This window comes from Aptenodytes patagonicus, chromosome 4 (genome assembly GCF_965638725.1).
Source record: "Aptenodytes patagonicus chromosome 4, bAptPat1.pri.cur, whole genome shotgun sequence".
Classification (NCBI taxonomy): Eukaryota; Metazoa; Chordata; class Aves; order Sphenisciformes; family Spheniscidae; genus Aptenodytes; species Aptenodytes patagonicus.
In genome coordinates, this window is record NC_134952.1 from 24,019,040 (window position 1) to 24,034,686 (window position 15,647).

The following is a 15,647-nucleotide window of genomic DNA, read 5'->3' on the forward strand; positions in this document are numbered from 1 at the left end:
TTGCTAAGATCATGTGTCATATTATGTCTTATTGCTGTCTTTTAGGGATTAAAATGCATGACAAACCTTTCAAAATTGAGTCTGCTTAAATGTTTGCTTTCAACCTTTCTTCTCAAGTAATATTAAAAATACCTAATAATAAGCATTTTCACACTAAACTAGCCTTTGAAGTAAAATTATTCCCAAGAGTTCCCCCTGCCTTCGTAAAGTCAGCTAGTGTTTTGAAAGTAGAACCATGAATAAAAAATGTGAAAAAGATAACCTTTTAATGCTGTTCAGTTTTAACTTTTTTCAAGACACTTTAGAAAACCTCACTAGCCCCATGTCAGCACTCTGTAGAATAACCAGAAGTGCCACCACTAAAAAATGAATTTCAGGTATAGCTAAAACATAAGATATATAGGCAGCTTGCTACTTATATTCCTTTCTTCAGCTTTTGCACATGTACTGATAAACAGAAACCTGTCAACAGGGAGTCTTTACTTCAGTATCTAGTCAGCCAGGGTTTCCAGAAGTTGAGCAGTAATGATGTTTGATATTCAGAAGTAAGGCAAAACACTGCCTAAGATGGAACAGCAGTAGATTAACAACATAAGTGTTAATTCATGGAAGATTTCATAGGTCTTAGTGTTAAACAAGAGGAAGTTCTGTCATTCCTGTAACCAGCCTCTTGTCTGGGGGGCTGAAATATAAACATCATAGAACAAGCAGGAAAGAGAAGAAACTGGTAAGAAAAACTATGATTTTACAGTAGCATATCAATGTTTTTTAGTTTTGTATTTCCCAATAGATTATCTTATTTCTTGAGCAAGCCAGCATTTCAAAGAAAATCAAGTTTCTGTCTTTTTCTAAAACATTTGTCTCTCTTCTTGGCTTTTTTCATCAGCATGATAAACCTCTAAGAAATTGTTACTTCTTCCACACTCAGATGGTTAAGATTTGTTTTCCTTGAGGTCCAGCTGCCTTTTTTCTTTCCTTACTATTTAGAAAGATTATTATTATTATTATTTAGAACAAATGGCTTGGATTTTTTTCCTGCTATTCATCCTCTTATTCATTGTTTCTTAATGCCACCATGTGTCCTGTTTCTTTAGATGCTTCAAGGAAAATCCAAGATCTGTTTAACCTGTTGAGACTGCTAGAAACTGCACAGGTAATCCAGATGCCCAGTCTGGAATAGTTGGTTGAGCAATAAGGTCCCATCTGAACCATCAGACCTCTCACTTGAAATACGTTCAGGCATCTGGAACAGAAACTCAGAAAGAACAGCCTGCCAAGTGACCATGACTGATATCATGTGAGTTTAGTGTATTTTTTATAAATTTGGATATTTCTGCTTCCTAAGAGAAACAAGTAAAACAAAATAAATAGAGGAAGAAAACTCAGGTGTTACTTTAAAAGTTTCAAATTTTGACTTTCTTTCAGGTCATATGGTCAGGTCATATACCCTTCTGTGACTGCTCAGTTTTCCTTAAAATTAGGGCTGTTCTGTGCAAACTGTGGCTGTGAAAATCCATGTCTGCCTTTTGCTCTGAGTGTAAGACTGTGAATTGTACCCTGACAATTTCTGACAACACAGTGTTTGCACAGACTGAATCCACATGCTGAGGATCTTTTCAAACATCACCAGAAATTATTTGCCATTTAAACTCAGAACCAGAACTTCCTCTCATTGCACTCAACTTCAGTGGTAGCAAAACTGCTCCTTCAGATCAATGTAAGTGAGGTCAAAATCACCCCCCAAGGGCTGGAGTTCATCTTCTTTAACTTTAGAGTTAAAATATTCCTATAAATACTTAGTTAATATTCTCCAAGAAAAAAATTAAAATGACTGATTAATACCTTTCTTCTAATATGTGGGATCATAAAAGGTCTTCCCTGAATTATTAAAAAAGCTTTGCTCTGAATTGAAATTTAATCTGGCAGTATACCTCACCTGCTTGAGTAGTGATCCATCTGCCATCCTTTCTTGGTTTTAGTTTGTGTAGGTTTATGCAAAGGAGATGATAATAGAAAGTGGTTCATCTCTCTCTCTAGAAAGATAATGCTGAGTTTCAACTCAAAATGATAATGGCTGTCTGCATTTTATTTCAAGCCTCTTAAATGGCAGCAAATCAGAAATTATTGGTACTCTTTGAAAGAGAGAAAATTATCTTTAAGAGTCTAAAGTTTTACTATCTATACTCTTTTTTATATTGTTGACATTTTTTTTTTTTAAATAACAATATAACTGAAATGAATAATCTTCATGAACCATAAAGTATCAGTATTACATGCCATATATATATTTTTTTTTATTTAATATCTACAAAAAATGTATGCTTATAGAAATGATCCATGGCTTTCCTGAAGGTAATATGTATATAATAAACCATCTGAAAAGCTTGAAAGAAATCTGCTTTAGATGGTATACACAGAAACATTAGCCTCTCCTAAATTTTAGATTTGGCTCTGAGGGCTAAGAACTCCTAAACTTTAAAAGGTCCATTGTGGGCTGCCAAAAACCCACAGTATGCTGTGTTACATTGTAGCAATCACATCCTTTTCTGAGTTATCTAGTTCCTGGCACCCAAAAAAGAAAAAAAAAAAAAAATAAAAAAAAAAAAGAAAGAAGTCTTTCCTACAAGTTTAATCTTAAATTTTGTGTAATATGTTGAACCACTTTTAATCACAGAATCATAGAATCATTAAGGTTGGAAAAGACCTCTAAGATCATTGAGTCCAACCGTCAACCCAACACCACCATGTCCACTAAACCATGTCCCTAAATGACACATCTAATTTTAAGACATTGTTCAGATACAAGACAGTTCAAGTTGTGCTGCTCCTAAAAGAGAGTAGGTATGGGTTTTGTGGTTTTTTTCACTTACAGTTTTGAAAAGACTGAAACTGATTTTTAAAGATTTTCAAATTTGGAATGGGGTTTCTTCAGTTAATTTCACAATTCACTTAATGTTAGGTTCCAAAGAGTTTGATAACAGGCTAGTATCTGGTTTCCTCTGAAACCCCCTTTTAAATTACAATGTATCATTTTACCTGACTCTGTAAGGTGCTAAACCAGGCCTACCTATCTTTCTGGATCGACAAACATGTTTGTATAGAAGTTGGAGAACACTTTATTTTTTATTAGCTGGGGAAGGGAGTGTACACTGAAATTTCTAAGTTTATAATGAAACTAAGCTATTTTGGATTGTCAAATATGATGTCAATGATAAGGAATTCTCACAAGACCTGATGGTGTTGAATCAGTTGACAAAACGGTGGCAAGCGAGCTTCAAAGTAGATAAATGTAAAAATGCATCCAGGAAAAATAATAGAAACCACTTATGTGTAATGTTGAACAGGGAACTGGTGGGAATAGATCAGGAAATAAATCTTCGTGTCATTGTTGACATATATCTAAAAATGTCAGTTCTGTACCTGGCAAGGGCCAAAATATTAAGCAACATTAGGAAGGGAATTGAGAACAAGGAAAAGCACATTTTTCTGTAGAAAACCTTGGCACACTCACATCCTCAGTTACTATAAAAAAGTTCTGGTCTCTACATCTGAAGAAAGAAGTAGTAGAATTTTCTCTGTACAGAGAAAGGCAATTGAAAAAGTGAATGCAGTAGCTGCACTATAAGGAGATACTAACAGGCTTGTGACTATTCAATACAAGGAAGAGAAAGGTAGGGTGAGGATATGATTGAGCTTAACAGAATCAAACAAGTGATAGACAAGCTGAGTTTAGAACACAATCCCACAATACTGGAGCTAGGAGACAGTCATTAAAGTAGTACAAGATCAGTTTAAAACAGTTAAGATAATACTTTTTCACACAGCAGTTCGTGAATTCTTGCAATTCGTTGCTGCAGGACACTGTGGAAACAGATAGTATCTGCAGGTGCAAAAAGGGATTAGACAAATTCATAGACAAAAGATCTAGAAGAAGATAAGAAAGAGAATTTGCCCTAATTCAGCTATTGTACACTGTCCAGGGACGGAATGGAGAAGGAGTGGTAATGAGGGGAACAGACCTCAGTTAGTGGACAGGATCGCACGTTCTTCCTAAAGAGCATCTGCCACCATCACAGGCAGAATAACAGGCAGGAAGTACAATATGTTTGACACAATATGGCATCTTTTCTAGGTTTTTTTCATGGTTCTTCCCATGCCACATGACAACAAACGATAATCATGCAGGCTGTAGCGCAATCAATGAGTTGGCCTGTTGACTAAATTGGCCAAATTGTTTCAGGGCTCATTAAACAACAAGCCATTTCTTACATAAACATGAAACCATACTTTACAATATTTATCTCCACTGCAATAGTTGAAATGTTCTGCATAATATGAATAGGAAATAACACATATACTTACTTGAATTACAGTGGGAAGTTGGTCACTTTTACATAATGTTGCTCTATGAATTTCTTTTCAAATTAAAATTAAAATATTACAAAAGTACAATTTAAGAGAGTTACTAATGTGTTTCTATCACTATTACACATAAAAAAATAAAAATTGAATTTTCTACAAAAAAAAAAGTACTGTTTAATTTGCTGAAATACATCAGCTAAAAATGAAATAAAAATAAGAATTTATTTACTGTTACTAAGCACCACAAACTCAGATAAGCTTTCCGAAGAAACATACAGGAAATGTCAGAAAAGAGAGGAGAAATAATGCATGTGTAGATATGTACAACAGTTGGAATAAGATCAAATAATTTGCATTTTACAACCTCAGAAAAATGATCAAATAGATGATAACCTTGTGAAAGTTTGAGTTTAATGTAGAAGAAAGACCTTTAACTCCCTAAGGTTGTTTTGAAAACTTGACCAAAAGTATATTGGATTGGGTAGATTTAATGTGAGCATGTATATTAGGAACATTATTTCCCTTATTTTTCTAAATTATTTGTTAATGTAATCTTTACCTTAAAAATCTAGTAAAAAGTTTGCAAAGTGTTTAAGGTGAAAAAATACTAATACTGCTTTTACTCTGGTAGTACAATGCTGTGGTGTTAATTGAGAGATTAGAGTATCACAGTTGATTTGGAAATGGAATTGAGATTGAATTTATTGCAGATGTAATGTGTTGTTTTGTTTCTTATAACATCTATTTTTTGTTCACTTGCAAAAGTACAAGTGATATGGATATGTTAGAATACTAGCAGGAATATAAAACATGAATTACTCAGATGAAGAAAATCTTACACACCACACATTGAAAAAATGCAATGTTCAGTAAATTTGATGTAGGTCATAGTATATCATCTTTTGAAAGACATTCATAAATTATCCATCACATGAGATGGTCTTCGTCTTGAATCAGATACGTTGTACTTGAATCAGTTATATTTCTTATTGAAACGTGCTGACTATCAGAACATATACTACATGCATCATCTGTTCAAACCTGCAAATAAGAAAGATTTCATATTGAGACAGACACCTTGTATCAACTAGCAAACCAAAGTAATTTCTTATCAAATTAAAAATGTCATTTGTTGAAACAGGTGCTTCGCTTTTTTGATATAGACATATTAGCTATTCTATATATGTCGTCTTTAAGATTAGATGCATTGCTTATCGAAAAAGATGGATTTCTTTTTGCAATAAATATATTGTCTTTTTAACAACAGCAAAGAATGCACTATATTTCTACCCAAATATGTTGTCTAGTTTTAACAGCTTGCCTCCTGATAAAAGAATGTGGCTATGAATTCACTCTCTGAACTTCTAGAGAAATGTGTCATAAAAGTGCAGAGAGATCAACAGACATTCATTGTATCAAATGTAGTTTTCTGCCCCACGCTTATAGTTACAGTCTCAAAAAGTCACTTACTAGGGATAAATCATAGAATCATAGAACTGTTTAGGTTGGAAAAGACCTTTAAGATCATCAAGTCCAACTGTTAACACTGCCAAGTCCACCACTAACCATGACCCTAAGCGCCACAGCTACACATCTTTTAAATACTTCCAGGGAAGGTGACTCAACCATTTCCCTGGGAAGCCTGTTCCAATGCTTGACAACCCTTTCAGTGAAGAAATTTTTCCTAATATCCAATCTAAACCTCCCCTGGCACAACTTGAGGCCATTTCCTCTTGTCCTATTGCTTGTTACTTGGGAGAAGAGACCGACACCCACCTCGCTACAACCTCCTTTCAGGGAGTTGTAGAGAGCGATGAGGTCTCCCCTGAGCCTCCTTTTCTCCAGGCTAAACAACCCCAGTTCCCTCAGCCCCTCCTCATAAGACTTGTTCTCCAGACCCTTCACCAGCCTCGTTGCCCTTCTCTGGACACGCTCCAGCACCTCAATGTCTTTCTTGTAGTGAGGGGCCCAAAACTGAACACAGTATTCGAGGTGCGGCCTCACCAGTGCCGAGTACAGGGCCACGATCACTTCCCTACTCCTGCTGGCCACACTAGTTCTGATACAGGCCAGGATGCCATTGGCCTTCTTGGCTGCCTGGGCACACTGCCGGCTCATGTTCAGCCGGCTGTCAACCAGCACCCCCAGGTCCTTTTCCGACAGGCAGCTTTCCAGCCACTCTTCCCCAAGCCTGTAGCGCTGCATGGGGTTGTTGTGGCCAAAGTGCAGGACCTGCCACTTGGCCTCATTGAATCTCATACAGTTGGCCTAGGCCCATTGATCCAGCCTGTCCAGGTCCCTCTGCAGAGCCTTCCTACCCTCGAGCAAATCAACACTCCCGACCAACTTGGTGTCGTCTGCAAACTTACTGAGGGTGCACTCAGTCCCCTCATCCAGATCATTGATAAAGATATTGAACAAGACCGGCCCCAAAACTGAGCCCTGGGGAACACCGCTCATGACCGGCCACCAACTGGATTGAACTCCATTCACCACAACTCTCTGGGCCTGGCCGTCCAGCCAGTTTTTTACCCAGCACAGAGTACACCTGTTTAAGCCGTGAGCCGCCAGCTTCTCGAGGAGAATGCTGTGGGAGACGGTGTCAAAGGCTTTACTGAAGTCCAGGTAGACCACATCCACAGCCTTTCCCTCATCCACTAGGCGGGTCATGTGGCCATAGAAGGAGATCAGGTTGGTCAAGCAGGACCTGCCTCTCCTGAATCCGTGCTGGCTAGGCCAGATCCCCTGGTTGTCCCGCTCATGCCTTGTGAGCGCCCTCAAGATGAACTGCTCCATGATCTTCCTTGGCACCGAGGTCAGGCTGACAGGCCTGTAGTTCCCCGGATCCTCCTTCCGGCCCTTCTTGTAGATGGGCGTCACATTGGCAAGCCTCCAGTCGTCCGGGACCTCCCCCGTTAACCAGGACTGCTGATAAATGATGGAGAGCGGCTTGGCGAGCACCTCCACCAGCTCCCTCAGCACTCTTGGGTGGATCCCATCCGGCCCCATAGACTTGTGAGCGTCCAGGTGGCGTAGCAGGTCATTGACTGATTCCTCTTGGATTACGGGGGGTTCATCCTGCTCGCCATCCCCGTCTTCCAGCTCGGGGGGCCGAGTACCCTGAGGATAACTGGTCTGCCTGTTAAAGACTGAGGCAAAGGCGGCATTGAGTACCTCAGCCTTTTCCTCATCCTCAGTGACAATGTTCCCCCCTGCATCCAATAAAGGATGGAGATTTTCCTTGGCTCTCTTCTTGTCATTAATACATTTGTAAAAACTTTTTTTGTTGTCTTTAACGACAGCAGCCAGATTGCGTTCTAGCTGGGCTTTTGCCTTTCTCATTTCTTCTCTGCACGACCTAACGAGATCCCTGTACTCTTCTTGAGTCGCCTGCCCCTTCTTCCACAAGCGGTAAACTCTCCTTTTTTTTCCTGAGTCCCAGCAAAAGCTCCCCATTCAGCCAGGACAGTCGTCTTCCCCGCCCGTTCTTCTTACGGCGTACAGGGACAGCCTGCTCCTGCGCCTTTAAGACTTCCTTCCTGAAGAACGTCCAGCCTTTCTGGACCCCTTTGCCCTTCAGGACTGTCTCCCAAGGGACTCTCTCAACCAGCGTCTTGAACAGGCCAAAGTCCACCCTCTGGAAGTCCATGGTTGTGGTTTTGCTGCCCCCCCTCCTTACTTCACCAAGAATCGAGAATTCCACCATTTCATGGTCGCTAAGCCCAAGACGGCCTCCAACCACCACATCTCCCACCAGTCCTTCTCTGTTAGTAAATAGCAGGTCGAGCGAGGCACCTCCCCTGGTAGGCTCACTTACCAGCTGTGTCAGGAAGGTGTCTTCCACACACTCCAGGAACCTCCTAGACTGCTTCCTCTCTGCCGTGTTGTATTGCCAGCAGACGTCTGGGAAGTTGAAGTCCCCAACAAGAACAAGGGCTAGCGATTGAGAGACTTCTGCCAGCCGCTTGTAGAACGCTTCATCCGCCCCTTCATCCTGGTTGGGTGGTCTATAACAGACTCCCAGCAGGGTATCTGCCTCGTTGGCCTTCCCCCTCATCCTTACCCATAAACACTCGACCGTATCATCATCACAATCGTTGAGCTCTAGACAATCGAAACACTCCCTAACATGCAGAGCCACCCCACCACCTCTCCTTCCTCGCCTGTCCCTTCTCAAGAGTCTATAGCCATCCATTGCAGCACCCCAATCGTGAGAGTCACCCCGCCATGTTTCTGTGATGGTGACTAAGTCATATCTCTCCCGCTGCACAATGGCTTCCAGCTCCTCCTGCTTGCCGCCCATGCTGCGTGCATTGGTGTAGATGCACTTGAGCTGGGCTATCGATTTCACCCCCAGCATTGGCATGCCACCCTTAGGCTCACCTCTAGTGAGCCTGGTTTTATCCCCTTTCCCCTCTGAACCTAGTTTAAAGCCCTCTCGATGAGCCCTGCCAATTCATGAGCCATGATCCTTTTCCCCCTGTGAGACAGCTGAACTCCATCTGTCACCAGCAGGCCCGGTGCCGTGTAAACCTCCCTATGATCAAAAAAGCCAAAATTTCTCCGACGGCACCAGTCCCTGAGCCACGTGTTGATCAGGTGTGTTTTCCTGTTCCTTTCAGTATTCTTCCCTGCCACTGTAGGGATAGAGGAAAACAACGCCTGTGCTCCTGATCCTTCAACCAGTCGCCCCAGTGCCCTGAAGTCCCTTTTGATCACTGAAGGACTTCTCTCTGCAACCTCATCACTGCCAGCCTGTATAACCAGCAGCGGGTAGTAGTCGGAAAACCGTACCAGACGAGGGAGCTTCCTCGTAATGTCTCTGACCTGGGCCCCAGGGAGGCAGCAGACTTCCCTGTGGGATGGGTCCAGTTGGCATATAGGGCCCTCTGTTCCCCTCAGAAGGGAATCGCCTACGACAATTACCCTCCTTTTTTTCTTAACAGAGGCAGTCATAATGCGTGGGGCTCACTGCCTCACTCTAGGCAACCCCCTGGATGGACCTTCATCTACATCCTCATTTCCCTGGCCCTCAAGTTCCAGGGCCCCATATCTGTTGTGTAAAGGCAACTGGGAAGGTGAGGGAGGCCGGGCAGGGGTTCGCCTGGCACCCCGAGCAGGGACCTGTTTCCATTCTCCCCCCCGTCACTTAGGTCCCCTCCTTCTGCCTGGTGGCAAGAAGGCAGGAGATCCTCTGCTTCTCATGGAGCCTCCACCTGCTGCCTTTGCCTCAGGGATGGTAGGGTGTGGCTCCACCAATCTATCTCCCTCAAAGAGAGGGAGATCTATCTATCTGCTCTATCCATCTTTCACTTCCAGAATCATAACTGGATCTTAACTATATTATAACAGTACTTTCAGCTGTTCTTCTATAAGAGACATTATTTAACCAGTGAAACTATTTTCAGAATGATAAACTAGTTACATTATAGTAAAGTCCCTTTTTATAATATATGTTGTTAGAACTGTATCTTTTATCTATATTACTCTAATAAATAATTAATTACAATCTTCCTGAAATAAAGTGGCATAGTACTTTCTCTTCCTGTGCTTAATTTTAATTGACTGAAAATAATATTTAAATGTAAGAATTTTAATTATTTTCAAACCTTCAGCCATTGTAGCAATCATAACACTTAGAGTAACTTTGCATTCCATTATAAAGAAATGTCTAAGTTCCAAAAGGAAAGAAAAAAAAACAAAAAGTATACTGAATGCCCCTGCAAAACGGGTCATTTATTTTTCTTCTGATTGGTACTCAAGGAAAATAAAAGCCCTTATTCTAACTGGTTCTAATTAGAAGCTTTTAATTGTTTTTCACCTAAATAGATACATTGAGCCTATTCACTTGGGTTATTAGCCTTGTAGGTTTAAGGCAATAACTTCAAGACTCTGTGGCCTGTATCACCCACGGTGCCTTTTACTTCTGAGTAAGTTGATAAGTTGAGGCAAACTGAAATTTTAGGTGAATTCCTTTTTTTTTTTTTTCTTTATATAATTCTAGGGAGATCACAAATGCATTATTTTGCAAGGTAAATTACTTTCTCTGGAACATTTCAAATGTCAGTGTTGAGGATACTGGTTGATGGCAACTGGGAAAGCCCAAGAACAAGCCTTAGAGTGAGATACATTTTGGTTGCTGGAGAGTAGGACCTAATGTTTGGGGGCTTGTGTGAATTATTTAAGGAAGCTTGCTGTACCTGAGTGCTGATCCACAGCATAACCTCACTGACAACTTAAAATATTTCTTCACTCCTCTGATAGGGCCATTGAAAGATATAACCTGCAGCAAGGCAGATATTTGTGAAAAGGTGGGAAAAAAAAGTTATATTAATCATTGCATGAAGTAGTAAGGAAAATGGATTTGAAATCTTACTACCGATTAAGTTCTGCAGTGCCTAAGGCCAATAGAAACTTTGAGTGTTTTTCCTTTTAGATCTAAGAAAACATCATTCTGCTGGGAGATTGTTTTTTTTTTTAGAAGTTACCTGCAGCACATTGAGAACTAGTTTTAGCATAAGAACATTTTAGCATAAGGATTTTCTCATCCATTTCACTTACCACAAATTGTGTAAATTAACCATTAAACTCTTCCAGTTTCTACAGAGTTTCTTTAAAGGGAGGCAAACTAATAAAAGCCATACCTATGAAGCACGTTTCCGTCATTGTGTCTCTTCTAAAGAAAGCAACAGAACCAATAAACTATATTACAGCACAATTTAAAGTCCCAACGGGGGGGGGGGCCCTTACCTGACAGAGCACATTCGGAGTTTGCATATAGCTAGCACTTTTAATTAGTGTAAGCCTGCAATGTACCTAAATACCTCTTCTCAAATTCATTTCAATGATTTTGCCAATGCATGACACCAGGGATAAATCTGACCTTCCAGGTTTAATTCCTACCATATTGAATGATAGAATCATGTAGTTTAGAAAGGAAACCTAGCAGTTATCTAGTTTTACGTCCAGCACAAAGCACATCCAGTTAGAACAAGTTGCTCAGAGCAACATCCAGTCGAGTTCTGAAAATCTCCAAGCACAGAGATTCACAACCACTCCAGGAAACCTGTTCCCATGGGTGACCACTATCACAGTAGATCTTTTTTTCCTTTTATCAACTCAGATTTTCTCACATTCCAAGCCTAGTTTCTAGGCTTGTTCATCCTGTGCTCCAGCCCTCTGACCACCTTGGTGGTTCTCCACTGAACTTGCTCCAGTATGTTAGTGTCTCTCCTGTACTGGGGAGGACGAAACTGGACACAGCACTCTGAATAGTTTCACAAGTGATGAACAGAGATTAATACACTCTTTCTAAAATAGACCATTATGTGATTGGCCTTTCTTGCTGCAGGGGCATGCTGCTGATTTGTATTCAACGTGTTCACAACAATCTTCGGACCTTTTTCTGAAAAGCTGCTTTCTAGTTACTCATCTCCAGGCCTATACTATTTCGAAGGGTTAGTCCATCCCAGATTGAGGCACTTTACATGTACCTTTGTTGAATTCTGTATATTCATTATCAGAATATATCTCAGGAAATGTCTTCTATATATTATTTACATAGAATGGTATATTTTACCTAGAAATGGAATGCTGAACTACTTTTTGTGGGTTTTTTTTCTAGCATTTTATCTTATGTTTCTTTAAAACGATCAAGCTGAAGTGTGGAAGCAAGTATTTTAAACAGATCACATTGCAAATAATAATTTGTTGCGATATTCCTGAAAGATATTCCTGTTTCAAAGTCAAGTATATTACAACAATTTGTCCATAATGATCTTCTTAACCAAAAATGCTGATTGAGAAATATTACTTGTAGAAATGGAATAATGTCCATTCTTACTTTCAAATGATTTTTCTTTGTGAACTAGGATGAGAGAAACGATCATTAGATGAACTGGCAGAAAGATATTTTTAGAATAAATTAACTGGTAGACCTTGTTGACATGTTACACGATGTGTTTGATCTGTGTCAACACAATTTTCTTGGGCTTTGGATATTTTAATTAAGCATAAGATGTTCATATTATGTGTGACCTTTTGGGTGTTTATCCAAGATGAGAATTATTCTGTAGTGTCAAGAAGCCGTTTAAAGAGCATCATGAAGATTATAAACATAACAAAACAGTATTGTTTTTGCTAATATAATATAGAGGCAATTTATCTTCAATTAAAATGTCTGACTACACTAATGCATTTTCCTCTCTGCTATGCTCATAGGGACAGAACTTTTCCTGGATATTCTTTTTTTTTTCCTTTCTTTTTCTTTCAACCTCCTCTGTTTTTCTTGATATTACATAAAAATTCTTTTATCAGCTGTATAATACTGTTTTAGCAAAGTTGAATCTTTGAGATTAACAATATTTCCTTTGCTTCTCAAAAACAAAGTTCTGATTAGCTCTTAAATGCCATCCATCAGTGTCTTAAAATAGCATTTTTTTAGATGAAATCCAGAAAAAAATAATACTGGGTGTTGGGCTTTTTCTTCCTTATGTTAGCCAAGATTTCAGCTTTTTAAAGTCTCTCCTGCAGAGACAGGGCTCTTGAACAAGAATCCAGTACCTTCTCAGGCCTCTCTAGCCTCACTTCTATTTCTTTTTCAGGGAACATAATCATTTTTCACAAAATCGAGTGATCTTTTTCCCCTCGCCAAGCCTTTTGATCCTGCCCTGTGGTATCTCCCTCTACTCTTGATCTATTTTTAAACCAGTCTATTCAAAAACTTATGCTCAGATGTCTGGATAAATCTTAGACAAATACCATATCAGGGACACTGTCTTCTGCATATTTTTGTTTTAACTCTATTGATCCTTTTCAAGAAAACTGATAGCTCATTTAGCATATATTCCAGTTATGATTCCAAACACTTTTGGCATATTAACTGACTCCAGCCTGTAGTAGAACTTTCATTGACATCAAATGCAGCTGTATGCATGGATTGAAAAGAGATAGCAGTCTTTTTTTAGGATAAATTAACAATCTGAACTTTATGGTGAAGTTAGTTCCTCTTCTAATAGTATAGCTATAGTGTATTTAAGAAACTTTGTTCAAATTTCACAAGAAGTGATGATAACTAGGCCTGGTCATTAAGGTCAGATGAGTGCATGCATTGACTTACCAGCAGCTGAGTTATGTAAGTACTCTTACAGAATTATTAGTAAGTTACAAAATTATGAACAAAAGAATGTCTTAAAAATGTTTTCAGGTCTAGAATGTATATAAAATAAGTAAAAGTTAGTAACTGAAATGCAAGCACACCTCCACATAATCCAAAATGGTAGGTAGTGTATTGCCTGTTTGTGACTGAGCATCCTTAAGCTATTTACATGTTTAATACTCCCCAATAATGTGCAGCAGTCCTCTACAACGATAAGAAATGTCAAGAGCTATTCTATCTACACAAAATACCAAGAAAATGAAGTGAAAAGAAGAAAAATACATAAAATATGTTAAAATATTCTGTATGAACAGGCATTTAACTTCTGAAGGAATAAAAATATCAGTAAAATAAGCATAAAATAAGTGCATAGCTTTCTCAAGGTTAGATTCTGCTACTCACATTTTATATTTTTTGTGTTACACTGCTGAGCAACATGAGAGTATTTCAGACTATTGACTCCCTGATGAGAGGGAGTAAGGAAGATGGAGCCAGACACTTTTCAATGGTGTTCAGTGGCAGGACAAGAGGCAATGGGCACAAAGTGAAACACAAAATTCCACTTAAACATAAAATATTTTTTTCACTCTAGGGGTGGTCAAACACTCGAACAGGTTTCCCAGAGAGGATGTGGAGTTTTCATTAATGGAGGTATTCAAAACCCAACTGGACTCAGCACTCAGCAACCTGTTCTAGCTGACCCGCCTTTGAACTAGATGGGACCTCTCCAGAGGTCCCTTCCTACTGCAACCATTCTATGATTCTGTGATATCTCATTAAGAAAAAAAGGGAATTAAAGCATAGAGCCATTACCTCACTTCAAAATATAACTTTATCTTAACTTCAAGGCAATGAATGAATCCATAGCTGTATCCATGACTGAATTTGGAGGTACGTGGTATTTGGTAGAGATTTAGTTCCAAAGAGATCTTCAAATAGATATTTGAAATTAAGTAAGCAGTTATACAATGTATCTCATTTTTGTTCAGGACATTCAACCTGTTGTGTTTTGACATATAAATTATATATTTCCTACATAATCTGCTTGAGAGCTTAATAAGTTTCACTCGTGTTTTCTGTAAGCCTTTAAGGAAGATATTCACTAAAGATTTGTTGGAAGTTGTTTAGTATCATGTTTTCTGATAAGTTGTTTTAGCATAAAAAGTATAACAAGCTACACATTTGACTACATGAATTGGACCAACATTTACATTCTTCATCATTGTAATGCTTTTAGGTATTTTTATCAATAATACAGATTAAACATTATCTAATAACTAGCAGAAATAATTCAAGCCTCAGTAAACTATATTTTGTGAATGAGAAATGTTGAGATGGAAGATATACCAAATGGTTCTGAAATAACTCTGGCAATGGTGAAGTTTCAGAAATTTCATGTTGCTGAGCATTCAGTCATTCAGATACTTTTTCAATGTTCTGTTAAAGAATAAGGACACTGCTTCTATTGTTTGAAGTAGAGAGCAGCATGACATTATTTTCTCCTTATGTTTAGTGTGTAATGGTTGTTGGAGTTTCCCTCCATTCTGTAGGTATTAATCCCTTTTTATATTTAAGGATATTTATCTTTTACTTGGTAAAAAATAATTTAATAAACAAAAAAATAGCATATGTAGGGTATAAGCATGGCAGAAAAAGACAGGTTGAATATTTAACCATATGTAGGTTACATTTTATAATTTATAAGGCTAAGACACTTAAACCCCTGTAATACTCACATTTTGAGAGTAATTAAATCCTGTATCCTTTTAACCTAAAGGACGCACTTATGTGGTTGGGACTCACTTTTTACATTTATTCTTGTTGATTCACCTAAAACGTAAAGGTTTCTTTTAAAGTTTACCACTTTAAAGTCCAGGATATTACTTTTAGGCTACTTAATTTAAGAGAGGTAAAAACATGTAGAATTGCTTAAAAAGAATATGAACCTAAGTTGAAAATATTAAAAAATCCATAAACAATATATATGATTTTATTTCTTGATTTTTTTTTTTATTTTTTTTTCCTATTGGTAGCAAATAGAAACCATAGTAAGAAAATGTAAACAATCCCACTAAAATTAAGATGGTAAAATATAACTCAACAAAATATGACTTAAAACTTATAAAGT